Below are 14,795 nucleotides of genomic sequence, written 5' to 3' on the forward strand. Positions count from 1 at the left end.
TGGCCGGAGATGACGCCTCATATTTTGTTGTGGTCGAAGATGTCGCCTCTGTTGTAGGAAGAACTACCTTTCGAGGTTCCCGAGTATAAGTTTGAACTTCAGGTGCAGTATTTTCTTCTACAGGGCCAGGTGCAGAATCAGAAATAGTAGGTAACAGATGTGGAGAGCGAGGAGGAAGACCCATAATTAAAGGAACTGGCGTATAGGTAAATCCACGGATAAAGGGGAAGACGATTTAGCCGAATACGGCTGATCTTCAAAGAAAGTCACATCTGCAGAGACAAATATCCTCTTAAGACGAGGACTATAACATTTATAACCTTTCTGGGTACGGGAGTAACCCAGAAAAATACATTTTTCTGCTCGAGGCTCCAATTTGTCAAGGCCAGGAGACAAATTCTGAACAAAACTTGTACAGCCAAAGACTCGAGGTACTAAGGGAAACGGATCTCCTAAAGGGTACAAGATAGAAAATGGAGTTTTCCCCGATAAAATAGAAGACGGAAGACGGTTCCTGAGGTAGCAAGCTGTAAGAACTGCATCACCGTAGTATATCTTCGGAACTTTCATCTGGAACATAATGGTGCTCGTCATATCTAAAAGATAGCGAATCTTCCTTTCAGCAACACCATTTTGTTACGATGTGTACGCACTTGACGACTGATGTATAATACCACGAGATGTAAGAAAATCAGTGAATCCATTTTCGACAGAAAAATACTTAGGATTATCAGTACGTAAAGACTGAATGGAACATTTAAATTGATTTACTATTTCAAAATAGAAACTGCGAAATACATTAAAAACTTGAGAGCGATCCTTAAATTGAAACAACCAAGTGGCACTAGAATAATCATCAACAAATATTATAAAATATTTAAACCCATTTATTGAAGTAGTTCTAGATGGACCCCAAACATCTGAATGTATCAACTCAAAAGGACGAGAAACACGACTACTAACTCGAGAAGGGAAGGACACACGATGGTGTTTTCCCAACTCACAGGACTCGCAATGAAATGACTCAACAGACTCTTAAATAAAAGAAGTTTTCCGAAGCGTATCAGCAGGAGGATGTCCCAAACGACAATGCCACTGATAAACGTCCACAGAACTCCGAAGGGCAACACCAGCTCCTGTGTGATCAAGATAATAGAGGCCATCAATCTCACGGCCCAAGCCAATCCTCATCCCAGTCTTCACGTCCTGAAAAACACAATAGGAAGAAAAAAAGGAAATAGAACAATTTAGAGATTTTGTGAGTTGGCTAACTGACAACAAATTAACAGGAAATGATGGTACATAAAGAACAGATGACAACTCAAACCCTGCTGAGGTACAAACTACCCCCATTCTAGACACAGGGGAGTTAGTTCCATCAGCTAAAGTGATAGTACGAGGGCATGTAGAGGAAACTGACTAGAAGGAAGAAAGAATGGTAGGATTACCAGTCATATGGTGGGATGCTCCTGAATCAATGAGCCATGATCCAGAAGATGTATCTGAGAGAAAACATGAGGGGCTACCTTTGTGTGCAAACGTGGCAACTGGCTGCTTCCCTTTATCTCTTAGATGCACAAGCTCATCATATTTTGTATGCGTGATGACCATGGTGTCGGGAGTCATAGATGGGGTGACAGATGTGGGAAGACCGTCTGATGCAGCAGCAGAAGCACTCGCAGGTTGGCCACGGCCCCCACCATCGCGACCTCCCCCTGACTCACGACCACGGCCAAACCGACAACAACCACGTCCAAAACGACCACCACCCCGACCACGATCGGACCCAGCATATGTCACATGAGCAGAACCATCTGGCATAGGATCACTATGCTGAATAACTCTCATACGTTGAACCCGAGAGAATACATCGGCAAGTGTGGGAAACGAACTAGAGGAGCTAGAACTAACAATCTGTTGTAGAAGCTGTAAATAGTTAGGCCCTAATGAATCCAGAAAATGAACAACTCGTAACTCCTCCTGTCGTTTTTTAGGACGTCAGGATCAACAATGAAGGACTGTAATATATCAAGCTCCTGACATAGCGCAAGATAATCACTATAATGGGCTCCCACAGGCTTGTCGTCTCGCTGAAGGTTAAACCAATCTGTAAATCTATCACAGATACGTGTCAAATTATCTGTCCCAGAGTACATCACAGCTGCCTGCTCCCATATTTCTTTAGAAGACTGAAGATACATTGGTGAAGTAGCAATAGAGGACTCCATACAACTCTAAAGAAAGGAACGAATCACAGCATCGTCTTCACGCCACTGAGGATATGTTGAATCAGTGGTAGCTGGAGGATTGTTCTCTAGAAAACTAATTTTCCGGCGCCCAAGTAAATAAGTATAGACTGCCATCTTCCACGGCGGATAGTTCGTCCCATCAAGCTTGATGGACATCATCTGGAGTGGAGGCTCCACATGTAAATAACTAGATTGGCCCGTGTATGACCCAAAGCGGACCTCATTACTTTTAGTCACGGTTGGTTGCCGAGAATTGTCCTCCACAGATTCCATAATAAATTCAATCAAACACCATTAAAACCACTAAAAGAAAATGTGTCCAAGATGAATAGTACAGCACTGCAATCACAACAACCAGCAACGCTACCGACCACCATCACAAGCAAAGTCAAAAGATACAACAAACTCGACTAGCAAGATCATTAACAACAGCCCACAACAGCATGACTGACGACAAAATCAATCACATCAACAACAACATCAACACTCATCCATGGAGTTAGAATCCATATACCAACCCGTCCATCAACAACTCCACCAACATACTCGCACGACAACATCAATATTCAGTGCCGGGACAAGAAACAATGTAAAAAAGAACACCACCCAACCATTGACAAAGCAAGAATAAACTAGTAACCAATGTCCCGGAACTAACTACGGAACAAACAAATAGATGAAAAATTTAGATCATCAAAAAAAAAATTTAGGTATCACTGGTTTACATGAATGAAAGTTATTGCGGAATTAGGGGTATAAAACTGAAAGAGGAAGAAGAGTAGGAGAAACTGATGGGTATGCACAAGGGTTAGGGTTGATGGTTAGGGTTAGAGATGAAAACCTAATGGAAGAATGTTAAAAAGGAAAGAAAAAAAGGAGAAAGAAGGGGACTTTGGGTGGGGCGGTTTTAAAGGGTTAGGGTTGAGGTTGATGATGGGGAGGGAAAAGGGATTAGTTTTAGGGTTTAATCAAAAAACCCAAAAACTGATTTTTTTAAAAAAATTAGGGTTTAAAAAAAGGAAAAAGAGGGAAGAGGAGTGAAGAAGAACCTTGTAGATCTTCAACCCGGATGCTCTGATACCATGTTGATTAACATGGTGTAGAGAGAGAGAGAGAGAGAGAGAGAGAGAGAGAGAGAGAGAGAGAGAGAGAACAAAATTCGTTCTCTCTCACCCATACGATAGTATATATTCACTTAATGGGGATACATTGACAAGTATACCCTTATTACATTCAGTATTGACAAGAATACCCTTATTCCTTCTAACACTATCTTATAGTGAAATTCTGTTGTTACTTATGACTTTAAGAGAAGGAATAAAAGAGAGACCAACGAATTCGTGTGAGAGCCTTCTATTCACTACTAGTGAAATGCACATGATACATCACGTTTGTGTGTGTGAGCAGCTGCTCAGATAAGCTTATCTGAGCAGAGCTCACAAACCATAGGGGGCCCACATTTTGGGGGTGATCCCATATGTTTTCCGTATATAATGAATGACAAATAACGATATCTGTAGCACTTCCTGCCAAGCTGATATTTCTTCATAACATCTTCAGCATGTCTACCAAATGTAAATGATTTTTTTGCAATCAACCCTTCGGTGAATACATCTTCTACTTGATCTGTCTTAGGGATGTTTGTTGGTATCACGTCTCCATTTTATACCTTTTCATGAATGAAGTGAAAATCAATCACAATATGCTTTCTGATGGATTGAAACACTTGGTTCTTCGGAATTTTGTGGCACTTTGGTCATTACACAAAAGAGTATGAGATTCTGAAGTGATGTGAAGCCCTTGTTATAAGTATCTCATGTATGCTTACTAGTGATGAATGCCATATCCTTGTGCTAAGCTTTTGCATTGGACCTCACCACGTTCCTTTAATGCTTGCTGCTCCAAGAACCTAGGCATCCATTTCCTACTATGTAGAAACCTCTCACAAACCTTTTAGTATCATTGGTGTTCTGTCCAATTTGCATTACCTTTTTATTTCTACAACATCATGCCCAGTAACAATAATATAATCAAAATACACTTTGAGTGCCACTTGACAAGGTGTTTCTAATGAATAAGAACTTATCTGGCGTAGTCCATTTATATTGATTTCTTTTGATAACTTGGCGCTTGTTTGGGGCTATTATAGTCTTATTTTATCTGCATACATAATTTCCTCTACTTGTTTTATGACCCTTAGGTTTTTCCATAGGTACTTCTTTCAATTTCTCATACACCATTGTAAAAATGTACTCTTAACGTCTAATTGTGATAATGACCATCCAAAAGTGTTAGTTAAGGCTATGATCGGTTGAACTGTGATACTCTTGACTATAGGAGTAAACACGTTATCATAGTCAAGACCATGTTGTTTATATCTTTTCAGCAAGTCGGGCGTTATATCTAGGGTGATGATAAATTTGCACCCCCTGTAGGATAATTCGCACCCCTTTAACTTCAAATGACGTCAAACAGCGTTAAAGTCCGCCACATACCCTTCTTTTTTTATGCTTTTTGACGTCAATTCAGGGTAAAGAAGGGTGCGAATTATCCTCCAGGGGGTACAAATTTATAATCTCCCTATATCTATTGTACCATCATATTTTTATTTCAATGTCTAAATTCACTTACATCCAACTAGATTTTTACTTGTTGGCCTAATACGATTTCCCAGTGTGTTTGTATAATGCACCCATCTCATTTGCCATGAATTGAAGCCATCTGTTATTGGAAACAACTTTGGTGCATGAGGATGTCTCATGAATGTTCGTTACCTTCACTGCCAAAGCTCGCTTGTGTTTGTGCTGATGACTTGAGAGCTTCTCACAGGGTTGACTAATCCCTTGTCTATTTATGGAAGAGTGAACATCAATGTTACGAAAGGTGAAGAATTGCCTAGAGGAGGAACTCAACTTTCTTTCCCTTATCTCACATCTAATAGCGAGAGGTCTAATTGAAGGCTTTTTGTTTGGTTGTCTAGCAGTAGAAATATCTCATCTTCAATATCCAGATGATATTCTACTCTTCATTACCCCAGATCTTAGCAAGATTTAGAACTTGAAGGCAGGATTAAATGCTGTAAAGCGATTTTCAGCCAAAGGGTCAACATTTCTAAATCCATGGGCCGGGGGATTCGGAGGTGGAAGCTCGTGCTAGGACTTTGGGCTGTTATAACTTATAAGGGACACATTTCAAACTCTTATCTATGCCTTTCCCCATTTTGGTTGACTTTCAAATAAACTTTGAGACCTTATCGAGAGAGTGGAAAGAAAAATCTCCCCTTGAAAAAAGGCGTGTTGCGTTTTGGTGGTAGAATTACACCGATCAAAACTCTCTGATGTGGTCCAGGGGAGGAAATAGGAGAGAAGGGAAAAGAGAGAGAGAAGAAGAGGAAGAGAAGGAGAAAGAGAAGAATAAGAGGAGGAAAAAAATGAGGGAAGAAGAAAAAGAAGAGAAAGGGAAGAAGAAGAGAGAGATAAGGGAGAAATCTTTGTTCTCAATTCATTAATTCATCAAAAGTCTCCAATCTCTAATACGTGACGGCCTTATATATGCAATTAAAATAACCTGGAAATAAAATAATGTGGAAAATAAAATCCCTCAAAAACTAAATACCAAGGAAATAATAATCCTAAAACTAAATAGCAAGAAAATAAATTCCTAAGAAGTTCTAATGGGCACATATGCCGCTTATGGGGCCTACAATCTGCATCATTCTCCCATTATTGAAAAGAACTCGCCTCGAGTTATAGTATGCCTGGATCAAATGTGTAAATGACCCACTCCAGTAGTAGAAGTAGAGGGCCACTGATGTCATCCATCCACACAATGGATATCGTCATAAGCAATCCATCCCGACAAGTGTGGCGGAATGGAGAAATAGTAATCCCGATCAGTCCAATCATCTTCTGAAACATACCAGTGATCCCGCTCGTGCTGGGTGTAACATCCATAGGCAGTAACATATCCACATGAATAGTATCATCAAATATCTCCTCTGTGTCGGCACAAAGTCCTCCAATCTGTTTAATCGGCTCAAAGATATGGCAATCATCCACAATGTGCTCTCGATCATCTATCTCTAGTAGTGGCTCATCGGTCAGGTCACTCACCTCTGAGACTAACGACTGTGCTCTGTCAACTCTATTGATGGGCCAACCTTGTGTGGCTCTGCCACAATACCTGCCTTGACTGTGAAAGTGGCTCTGCCACAATACCTGCCTTGACTGTGAAAGTATGAAACTCGCTCTCTAGATGCTCGACAGTCGGCCCTGAGGAAATGTCGAAATCATCATGCTCATTGACGTCGGTCTCATCAACAATATCATTTGATGAACCACTGAAACTACCCGTGTCTGGCTCTAAGACAATGACCTCTGGCAAACCACTAGCATCATCATTGTCTGGCATGCCCTGGGAGTCAGTAATATCGGTCGTGGCATCTTCCTCCCGTTCTAGAGATGCAGCCTCATCAACAGAGGAAGAAGGCGATGCGTAAGCTAAGCTTGAATTCCTGATAGTTGTGGCCTCCTTGGGAACCTTAAGCCCAAGCTTGTTAATGCGATTCAAGGTTTCTTTCATATCAGCTATCATGTGTGAGTGGTGATCCAAAGTAGTTTGAATGCGTTATTCCCAGTCTCCTCGGGGTTGGACTTGTATTTGCCTCACCTTTCGAGCATAAACCTTCGCGTACTTATCTCCGAAATCTTTCCATCGACTAAAACAAGGAATGCCTAAGTCACTGTGCTCTCGCAAGAAGTGTCTTCATTTCAGCTTGGCATCTTTGCATACTGTATCCTTGACTTGACAAATGGTCATTTGTCATTTGATGATCATAACCATAGAACTATTGGTATTCATCAGGAGCCTTGATCCATTGTAGACACACATCATCGTAATCTCCACAGGAATAGTGGACATCGGAACCATAGAAATATGGAACCCAGGGCGAATCAATGTTCATGGCCCGAGATGGAATCTGTAGAAATTAGCCGTCAGATCTGTCCGTGATATAAAAAAGAACACAACACCTTTTGCGGATCTCAAATTGGACTCCTGGATGGCTTGGATAAGCAGTCAGACCAAAACCGACGGATGATGAAGGTTGCACGAAGTAGTAGCTGTACTCGCTGTGGGCGGTGGAGAATGTACTGGGTATACTTGTCACGTCGTTCCAAACAACACTCGTGTTGACGACATGACGAGGCCAAATTCTGACCACAAATGGCTCGGGTGAAGAGAGAGAAAAATTAGATGGAGGGAAGAGAAAGAGAGAGTAAGAGTAAAAGAGAGAAAGAGAGATAGATAAATGAGAGAAGCCAAGAGATGGGAAAGAGAAAGACTAGACAGAATGGGGAAAGAGAGACAAAGTATAGAGAGTGACTGTAGAGAGAGAAAGATGGAAGAGTCAAACAAATGTTTTTTTTCTTCTCAGTCCCACTCACAGTGAAACACGAAAAAGAAAAGCACGAGGGGGGTGCCTAAAGGAGGAAGGGGGTATTAGAATTACTTTTAGAAAAAGCAATAGGGTGGCCTAAAGGAGAAAAGGGGGTATTAGAATTACTTTAAGGGTCCGTTCACTTGTTTTCTTGGGAAAGGAAAGGAAAGGAAAGGAATCTGACGTGGCAGAAAGGAAAGGAAAGGAAAAGAAACTGTGCAGGAAAAGGAATCCTGAGGCTGTTCAGTTGCGCAGGAAAACCTGAGAAATCCAGAGAAAAGGTTTCCTGCGCCTATTCACTTGCCAATTAAACTGTATTGGGAAAACTAAACAGAAAAGTCACATTGAACCATATTTCATAATCTGGCATAGTTACAGCAAAATGGAAAGCATAGTAACAAACACCACAATAAAACCTAAGTGGAAGAGGAACTCGTCACAGAAGAACTTGTTGAGGCTTGGGAATCCCCAGTAATGTTGGTCTTTTCTTTCCTATCTTTGTTGGGCCCACTAATGCTCTCCAAGAACGTAGTAAGTTCAACTTCTGCCTCTTCCGTACTCCCATACGAACGGAAGCACGCTCCACTAAGCCCGTTAATTTGAACATGACAGTATTGCCAGCTGTCATATACGCCAACCTGCCTTCCCTTAAAAACCACAAAGAAATTGTTTTTTGCCATTAACCTACAGAAATGCAAATAAAAATAACCAAATAACCAAATAACCAACACTACTGAATCCATAAAGTCTACATAAACAGAGTATGGGGCTTTAAGTTTACATGGCTAAGAGCCATAAACAGAATAAGAGCCATAATAGTACGGAAAGCAACATTGGATCCATAAATTCTAAATAAACAGAAACAGTACTGGACTACAGATGCCACTGCCTAGTAGCGCGATCCTACTGAACGGGCCCACTGCCCAGTTGCATAATCGTCCCCAAAGACTACAATGGATTCGTCAAACAAGTCATGTCGTTGTGTTAACACACTTAAATTTTCAGGGTGAGACTGCATGGAAAACATAGCATAAGAGATGTAGGAATTGTAATTTTATAAGAAACAAAACATAAACATACTACACGGACATACGTACCGTAATATGTGATGTGCCCAGTTCATTGCATATGAAAACCATCTTACTCGTTGAATCCCAATCAAACCCACCGTGTTCCAACAATGCCTTTACTTGTTTGTAGTTTTCTTTGAATGTTCTCAACCTCTTTTTGATTTGGGATATGTTTAGGTGCATATTATGAGCATTGTTAAATGCCATGACACTGAATCCATTCATCCTTCTATTTCCTTATGTTATTTGAATCGTCATGGCAGCTAGCAAAGTCCTGTCCATGTCTAGAGTCCACATATTGCTCTAATACTTCAAGAATATAAAAAATACAGTATTAAAAAGTAACAATTAACAAGTAGATAATAAAGTGACAAGTCCAACAAAATATATCACCCCAACAAGTCCAACAAGCAAGTAGATAATAGGATAAGCGCCCACCAAACAAGTTCAACAAAATACAACTAGGATAAGCGCCCATCTAGGACAAACAAGTCCGATAACATAGGATAAGCATCCAACTACATATGATAAGTGCCCAACCACCAAAAACGTTGGACAAACAATTCCAACAACGTAAACATCACAATAAAGCCAACAAGTCAAACAAAATGAACAACATCAACATAACAAGTCCTCTAAAATATAGATGGAGAAAGTATCAAAGCCATATCCTATGATCGTATGATTCCCAAACAGGACCCCAACCCTTACCAATCTACGCCAAACGCGCCATAATATTTCTCATGATATGCATACGCTCATCCTCTGAAAGGGAAAGGAAGACCTCATCATCCTTGTGACTTTTGTGCTGGTAGGTGTAGGCCCTAATCAGCTCCATCGTGGCGAAACCAGGCATGCCCATCACAACGGCTTTCAGTTCAGCAAGGCTATGGACCTCAGCAGTCGTTATGATGGCCTCATCAACCATCCCCAACCCATACACATTGTTCAGTTCAGCAATTCAGACCCAGATCTGAACAATGCGTGAAAAACCCAAAAAACCGAACCCTGAAAAAATATCAGAAAAGGGAGGGAGAGAGAGAGAGAAGAGGGAGTGGGGTTACCTTGCCGGAGAGAGAGCCGGAGAGGAGTCGGAAAAGATGCCTTCAAAACAAAAACAAAAGACCTTAGAAAATCAGTAGCAGGGAAGGAGAGAGAGAGAGGGACGTACCGACCGCAGAGGAGCCGGAGATGAGCCGGAGAAGACGACTGTGTAGAGGTTCGTCGTTCTCTCTTTCGCTGCTAGCGTGGGAGTGGAGAAAAAAAAGAGACCCCGTTAAATTTTACTTTCCCGTGGGAAAAGGAATGAAAATCCCACCGTTTTGGGCGGAAAATGAATCCCGTATGGCGAGAAAATGGCATTTTCCACGTCATTTTTTCGTTTTCCACGTATTCTAAATACTCTTTCTCGTGAATCCAACAAAACACGTGAAAATGCAATTCTTGGAAAAAAAAGGGATTTTCCTTTCTCGGGATAGCGCGGGAAGGCAAGCGAACATTGCCTAAAAGAAAAGCAATATGGGGGGGGGAGGGTGCCCAAGGGAAAAATTAGGGGTGGGGGTATTATACCTTTACCTTGGCCTTTTATATTGGGAAACTTTTTGAGCAAGTTAACTTACCACTTAAGAAGTGGGAATCACATCCTTATCGTGACCCACCGGAACACTTTTCCTTTTTGCCCAAAGGTAGTATCACCACCTTTCCTAAAACTTGTGCAGGAGCATCCCCTTTGTCATTCTCTACATCAGCCCTTACAGCTCATTAGTCTAGGTTTTTCATTTTCTTAGCTTAGTAGTGGTAGCTTCATGTACTTTCTTGTCATTTTTACACTAGTAGAGATAGTTTGGGCATTATATGTTCATTAGGGGTATTTTAGACATTATATGTTGTATTAGGGAGCTGCCTATATCAAGCCTCTTCCCTCTCATTTGTGATTTCTTTAGATTTGAATTAGAGATTGTAGAGATTCCTCTCATTTGTGTTTAGTTCTTGAGATTTGAATTAGAGATTGTAGAGAGATTCCTTCTTGGTTGATGTGAGTTTGGTTTGGTTAACTAGATTTTTTAACCATATTTTGAAGACTAAGAAGATGCCTGATGAGTGGAGGAAGAGTACATTAGTACCTGTTTATAAGAATAAAGGGGATATTCAGAGTTGCACCAATTACTGGGGAATTAATCTAATTAGCCACACCATGAAGCTTTGGGAGAGGGTAATTGAGCATAGATTAAGAACAGAGACTAACGTGTCAGAGAATCAGTTTGGCTTCATGCTCGGACGATCGATTATGGAAGCTATCTTTTTGATTAGGCGGTTAATGGAGAGATTTAGAGAAAATAAAAAGGACCTTCATGGTTCTCATTGTTTTGGAGAAAACGTATGATAGGGTTCCCAGGACTATTATGTGGTGGGTCCTTGAAAGAAAAATGTGCCTACTAAATATGTTGATGTGATTAAGGATATGTACGATAGAGCAGTAACTAGTGTCAGAACTACGGATGGCACGTCTAGTGAGTTTCCAATTACAATAGAACTGTACCAAGGATCAGCTCTAAGCCCTTATCTTTTAACACTAGTTATGGATGAACTTACGGAGGGTATGCAAGATGAGGTGCCTTGGTGTATGTTATTTGCTGATGACATAGTATTAATTGGCGAAACAAAAGTAGGAGTTAATGCTAAGTTAGATCGACTATGCTAAGTTAATGCTAAGTAGGAGTTAATGTTTTGGAGTTAATGCTAAGGGTCTTCCAAATAAATGCTTTGGACCCCAAAAAATGTGGGTCCCCACCCTGTTTTTGCAAACGTGTGCAGGTAAGCTTACCTGCACATGTTTGCAGGAACCCTTTCCTCTCTCTCTCTCTCTCCCTCTCTCTCTCTCTCTCTCTCTCTCCCTCCTCTCTCTCTCTCTCTCTCTATATATATATATATATATATATGGGGGCGCGGTATCCGAGCTCAAGCTCAGATAGCTTATTCTGAGCTAGCAACTATAAATACTTCATCTCCCATGTTGTTTGACTCATCCAACCCATTCATTCCATAGAACCTGACATAGATAGGGTGTTCCTAAGAAACCATCTCCATACAATCATCCTAACCATTCGATCTGTAGAGGCACAAAACGACCCATTTTCTAGACGTTCATTTTAAACCTCCACAAATCAACGGTTAGCATGATCTTATGGAGATCATTTCTTAGGAACACCCTATCTATGTTAAGTCCTATAGAATGAATATCTGACATAACCCAAACAACATAGGCACCCACCCTATTTAGAGTGTCTAGCTCAGATACCATTTACCTTATATATATATATATATATATATATATATATATTTATATGGCTCACATTTTCTTGTTTGTCAGACCAGATAAGTTATCTGGTCTGTCGACTAGAAATAGGGTGGGCTCACATTATTTGGGTGATCCAAACCATTCATTTGATGGTCCCTGATATAGATAAAGTGTGCTCAAAAAATCATCACCATAGGATCATCCTGACCCTTCGATTTGTGGAGGTTAAAATGGGGGTTTAAACCTCCATCACATGTATGGTTTGCATCACCCAGACAATGTGGGCCCACTCTATTTCTGGTCGATGGGCTAGATAATTTATCTAGTCCGACGGAACAGAAACACTTTTCTTATATATATATATATATATGGGATTTGCTAGCGTCCATCGCAGAAGGCATTTTGCGGATGGTCTGTTGCATCTGACAGTAGCCACCTCGTGAATGAAGACAATCTGCAGAAAAGTGAGCCTCTGGGGCTGCTGTTAGATGCAACAGGCCATCTGCGAAATGCCTTCTGCGATGGACGCTAGCAAATCCCATATATATATATATATATATATATATATATATATATATATATAAGAAAAGTGTTTCTGTTCCGTCGGACTAGATAAATTATCTAGCCCATCGACCAGAAATAGAGTGGGCCCACATTGTCTGGGTGATGCAAACCATACATGCGATGGGCCCCACACATATCAGTAGGCAATCTCATTATCGTACCCATTCTATCTTGCATAGGGTCCACTACCCGAGTGATTGAGATAAGTCACTCTGCATCTCGTGCATGTTGGCAAGATAAATGCTAGTTGTATACAGGAGGAGGTGTCCAACCTCAACCCCAACTAGGAACTATTAAGGTCTGCAAAGAACCGGAATCCCATGTCTCCTTGCTCCGTAGGTTCTATGAATCCATGAGCATGGGTTTTCTACTTTGCTACCTAAGGACAAATACGTGTCAATAACAAGTAGCATGTCACACATATTTAACTTTTAGTACCCATAAATTGTCATGAAAAGAAACTTTTGTTGATTAACATGCGAAATATACTGGGTTTTAGGGCACCAACTCTAACAGTTTATGCACGTCCATTTTTGCCTCCACAAGTCATAGGGTTAGGATGATCCTATCGAGCTGATTTTTTTAGCACACCCTATCTATGTGGGGGGCCATCAAATGAATGCTTTGGATCACCCAAACAATGTGGCCCCAACTGTTATTTTAAGCTAGGGAGTAGATAAGGTATCTACTCCAGGGAGTACCTACTCTTCTCTCTCTCTTTATATATATATATATATATATATATATATATATATAATATGACGAAAAGGATTGTACGCTCGAGCGTACCAAGCTTATGGTATGCTCGAGTGCCCAATCACATGGGCCCCACATTTTTTGTGGTGATCCAAAGCATTCATTTGCAAGGCCCTATCATAGATAGGGTGTGTACCAAAAATCAGCTCCATTGAATCATCCTAATCCCTCCAAAAGTGGAGGGCAAAAATGGGCAGATTTGTGGACACACAGTGTCTGTCCATTGTTTACCTCCACAAATGGATGGGTTAGGATGATCCTATGGAGCTGATTTTTGGTACACACCCCATCTATGTAAGGGCCTTTCAAATGAATGCTTTGGATCATCCTAACAAAGTGGGCCCACATGTGATTGGGCACTCAAGCGTACCATAAGCTTGGTACGCTCGAGTGTACAATCCTTTTCCTCATATATATATATATATATATATATATATATATATGCTCTATAGACTGGAAATTCCTAGTAAAATATCATTGATTTATCATCAATTTTGGTAGTTAGATCAACCTAAATACAGTCTGATTTTATCCTAAAGCAATCCGATGAGAAAAATTGAAAGTGTAGTACATGTTGCTGTTCAATTAACATAACTCTCTGCCTTTCTCAGGTTGAATACTTTTGAAACTATTAAAATCTCTTGAAATGAACTTTCTAAGCATTTCTAACCTCAACCCATAGCAAATAAAACTCAAAGGTACCTATTTCTATTCTTAGAAGCTTTTTAAATCTTAGAAGCATTTCAAATTGGAAAGATTCAAAGTTCTTCCTCAAAATCATTATTAACAGTCCCTTTCATTGGGCCCAGTAAAGCTACCTCAACTTTACCCCAAAATTGAATAGAAATCATTAGAACTGTCATAAACCATAGTACGACCTACATGACAGCCCCATATGGCATGTTATTGGTGTTAGCATGACATCGTAGTCTCCTGGGGCCTAGTTTTGCATCTTGTTTGTCCCTCTCTTCCTTAACTTTGTTTGGTGAATTAATGCAGTCGTTCATGAACTTTGCTTGCATAAGGTAGTTAAGTTTAATAGGCTTCTATATCTTAGCTCTACCCTAAAGGCAAAGAGTCTACTATCTTGGAACTACTTATCTCTTAGGAAAAATTGTGTGACATAGATGACAATAAAATTTAGGAAAAATTACATTTACACCCCCTCTAGTTTCTGACACATTCAACTCTAACCAAGACTTTCAAAACGTCACAAGTACACCCCCTGAGGTTTCGATTTGCATAAGTTAGACCCCCTTCGTCAACTGTCTGTCAGTTTAACATGATAGAAAGATCTAAACTAACTTGGGTTAAAATTTTAAGGACATAAATACCCTCATCACTGGTATCAAGCCATTTACAGAGGGATTAGGGTTTGCCATCGCCGCCGCCGCCGCCGTGCCGCCATCTCCGGCCACCGC

At 40.6% G+C, this 14,795-nt stretch overlaps 1 protein-coding gene across 2 annotated transcripts in view; it reads left to right on the forward strand.

Annotated features, from left to right (window-relative positions):
• Nucleotides 1-14,795, forward strand: part of LOC143889986 (sphere organelles protein-like protein) — a 95,695-nt gene that overhangs the window by 28,308 nt on the left and 52,592 nt on the right. The window lies entirely within an intron of this gene.

The sequence above is a fragment of the Tasmannia lanceolata genome, unplaced genomic scaffold, assembly GCF_043159265.1.
Source record: "Tasmannia lanceolata isolate RefF3 unplaced genomic scaffold, GAP_Taslan_0.1 ptg000013l, whole genome shotgun sequence".
Lineage (NCBI taxonomy): Eukaryota > Viridiplantae > Streptophyta > Magnoliopsida > Canellales > Winteraceae > Tasmannia > Tasmannia lanceolata.